The sequence below is a fragment of the Pelophylax lessonae genome, assembly GCF_965119305.1.
Source record: "Pelophylax lessonae genome assembly, chromosome: 3".
Lineage (NCBI taxonomy): Eukaryota > Metazoa > Chordata > Amphibia > Anura > Ranidae > Pelophylax > Pelophylax lessonae.
Window position 1 is genome coordinate 427133845 of NC_138770.1, and position 4182 is coordinate 427138026.

Consider the following 4182-nt stretch of genomic DNA (forward strand, 5'->3'; position numbering starts at 1 on the left):
ACAAATAGAGGGTAGACCCTCAGTTGATGGAACTTGGGATGGAATAACAAGATTTTCTTCATCCACAGAATATGGCTGGGTGTCAAAAAAAGACTGTTTAACCACTTGCCGAAAAAAGTGGCTTGTTATCGTCTGGCGACGTAGACCTACGTCACCAGACTCTCCCCTCTCTCTGTATTCAGACACAGCGTGGGTCGGGCCAGGGGAGGAGAGGCGGTGATCACCGCCGCTCTTCCCCAATTGTCTGGGATCGAGTGAGGAAATCCGCCCGCTTGTGTAAACAAAGCTGGCGGATCTCCTATGTGACAGACAGGGACAGATTACAGGATTCAGCATGAACCTGCGACCTGTGTCTGTGTCACACAACCCCTCCCCCCACACACGTCAGTAAGCATGAGGCATACATTTAACCCCTTGATCACCAATAAAGGTAACCCCTTCCCTGCCAGTGTCATTATTACAGTAACTGTGCATATTTATAGCACTGATTACTGTAGTAATGTCACTGGTACTTCCAAAAGTGTAAAAAATGTCAGTTAGGGGTCCGATCTGTCCGCCGCAATGTCGCAGTTCCACAAAAAATCGCAGATCGCCACCATTACTAATAAAAAAAATTAAAAAAACAATAAAAATTACATAAATCTTTCCCGTAGTTAATAAACGCAATAACTTTTGCGCAAACCAATCAAAATACGCTTATTGCGATTTTTTTTTTTTACCAAAAATATGCAGCAGAAAACAAATTGGCCTAGAATGTTAAAAATTTTAGATTTTTACATTTTTTTTGAGAATGTCATTTAAAAAAATTTGAAAAATATTGTTATTTTTTCAAAATTGTCACTGCTTTCTTGTTTATAGCACAGAAAATAAAAATCACACAGGTGATCAAATACCACCAAAAGAAAGCTCTGTTTGTGGGGGAAAAAAAGGACGTCAATTTCTTTTGGGTACAGCGCCGCGCAATTGTCCGTTAAAATCACGCAGTGCTGAATCGCAAAATAGGGCCTGGTCTTTGAGCAGCCAAATCTTCCGGGGCTAAAGTGGTTAAGCAACGGAAGCCTCTAAACTGTCCCCTGTTTAGCTTACCTGTAAGAAGAAAAACTTACCTTGAAAATATCTTGTCCAGCGCTGCCATCTCAGGTGTGGGCAGCTGAAGCCGGACCGTCCCTCTTCGTGTCCTCTTCCATGATGTCAGAGTCCCAGAATGCCCTGCTCATCACTTCCGGGGCAGGCGCAGCTGGTTCTGCGCATGCCCAGAAGCTGTAATAATCCATTGGCAGGGAATGACACGCCTGCACCGGAAGTGACGAGGGACACCGGTCAATGCAAAGTAGGAAGTGACGTCGGGGGTTGCGGCCGCAGGAGGAGGAAGTGGAAGCAAGGTAAGTTAATTTTCTGAAAAAATAAGGTAAGTGAAATAAAAACAATTATAACTATCCAATTCGTTTTCAGGATCGTTTAATTTAACGGAAGGTGCAAGGTTCAAAAACAGGGTGGAACTCCGCTTTAAATACCGCATGCGATCTGCTTTTGTGAATGAAGCCCAGCAGGTGAGAGATTTTGGAGAATAGGTAAATCATATTGTAGTATGTGTTTTTTTTAGTGACATTTTTGTTGATATAGTGTGTTTTTACTGCACATCAGCAAATATCCAACAACAGAATTAAAAAAGTTTTTCATGTATACCAGTAAAAGAGAGAAGATTTCAGGTATTATGTTATATTCACAGTAATTACAGGGTGTAAGATTGTTAGAAGATCTGAGTATATGACAGACTGTGAACATGGCTTCACACCAGAATAAATACACATCATACTTTCACACTCTTTTATAGGGATCGGGTGACATTAACTTCTTTATGCGGCAGATATCATTAAAACTGATCTTTATTTGCTGTTTGGCATTTAATAACATGTCAAGCTTTGAAAGATATCCACTAGGAGATCATGATTTTATCCTGGCCTTACAGGAAGTGTAGTGATGCAGCAAAGCCATCACTTGACCTGTTAGGCTCCATAGATAAAGTATTATCTCTTCGGTTGAGTTCTGTAGATTGATGTTCCAGTTTATATCCCTGTAGCTTTATATGAAGCCCTTACATTTCATTATTTCTTGTTAGAACAAATATAATCAGCAACTCAAAGCTTTGGAACAAAGAGGTTAGATGGGCTTTAAATCCATTTCTGACAGCTATTTGTTTCAGGTCATCCTTTACTCATATACAGACATATTTTAACACACATTAAAATGTGTGGATATATGAATATATACTACAGTCTGTGCACACATACACATGTGAATGCATTATAAATTCTCTAAATTCTGCGATTTAGCTTTTTTTGCATAGGATCAATGCAAGATTGTATGATCATATCCTTTAGTCTATCAACCCTACTGGGTGAAATGGCAAGTATTGAGCAGACACTTTATTATTTTTTTTTAACTTTATGTTGTTTTAATATTAAATAAGTAAATCTGGTCAAGAAGGACAGCTGGTTTGATGTTAAAAATAACTTTTAGGGTTTTAGTCTACTTCTTTTTTGAGTAATATGTGATGATGATGCAATATAAATCAATATGGAACAATAGGTTGTGATGTAAAAAGGCTCGTTCACACTTGACTATATATCTAACGCGTAACAAACGCTCATGTAGTGTTAGTATGGGCGTTAGACTCACGTTAATGAGCTTCAGTATGGGCGTTAGACTGGCGTTTTACACTTGTTAATGACTGACGGAATATCTATCCTCCATTTTGTTCCCTCGACTCCATCTTGTGATTAAAACTCTAAACTCAGCATAATTAAAAGCCTATCTAAACAAATGTTACTGACCTTCATCTGTTTTTGTCTTATCAGGACATTATGTCCTTGTGGCCGCTTTTTAGAATAAGCTTGATTTTGTGCCAAATACTCCCTATTCTAATTGTGATTATATGTGAATACATGATTTGAAGCCTTGAAGCGCGTGATGGAAAACTACTAAAACTAGTCATATATTACTCAATGCCAAATATACTGAAAAAGGGACTTCCCCTTTTTTCCTTCTATAAAAACAATTTCATTGTTTGAATAAACAGAGCATTCTTTGCTATTGTACCTGCAGTCTCTGTGTTTCCTTGAGTGCTATCTGAAGGAACTTTGATGCCTAGGGCCATGCGAGTCTGAATTATTGCCCAACAATGACAAGTTAAAACTACTCCCTAAACACCCTATGGGCAGTTTTGAAGCATTTGACGAGCGTTAAGGCATGTTAAAATTACTCCACAAATGCCTATTCCATTATAGGAAATAAACAAATCTTATTGCCCCGTAACTGTACCCCAACTGCCTGCCAGGGCATTTGCGAATCGTTATCATAGACTTGAATGGGAGGCGTTGGAAGGCTTCAAATGCCTCCTGACTCAACATGAGGCTTCAATTTTGAAGTGACTCAACGCTAACGCTTCATCTTTGAAAGTGTGAACAGCACTATGTGCTATCCAATGTATCATTTGCATAGGCGTTTGAGGGCATTTTTAACTACTCTCCAAAGCCTGCTTTTAATGCCAGTGTGAACTGAACCTAAAAGCAAGTATGTCACATACCTGACTGGAGGCTGAGGCGATGAGAGGGCTCCCCTTGCAGCTGAGTGTAGAGTACGCCTGAAGGTGGTGACAGAGGGTGCAATGATGCACGGGTTGCCTGCAGGTGAAGCTGTCTGATGAAACCAAATGTGAGGACACCCAATGGTAGAGAAGGTGGTCACAGCCAATGGTTCTCTGGAGGTGCTGGCGGATCTTGACAGAAGGGTAAGCAAGAACAAGGTTAGAAGCCAGGCCGGGGGTAAAGAGCAGAGGCAGGTAGTGTAGCCGAGATCAAGCCAGGGTCAAAACACAGGATATCAATCTGAAATAGACAGGAGCAGGTCCGAGAAGCAAGCTGGGTTCAGAGCCAGGATAGAAGCCAGAGCAGGTCAGGGGTAAGCTGGGTCAGTAACGGGTAATCAAACAGAAGTACAAGGCACAGGAACACAGGATACAAAGCTGAAAATACTCCAGCAATTTATGATAGCCACTGATGTGCTTATATAGGTAAGTGAACGCCGGCAATTAGCATGCTTTTCTTACGCCAATGCTTTTTGCTAATGCGCATGCGCGAATTAGCACGGCCATATTGGGCATTGGCATAGTTACCAGGAAAC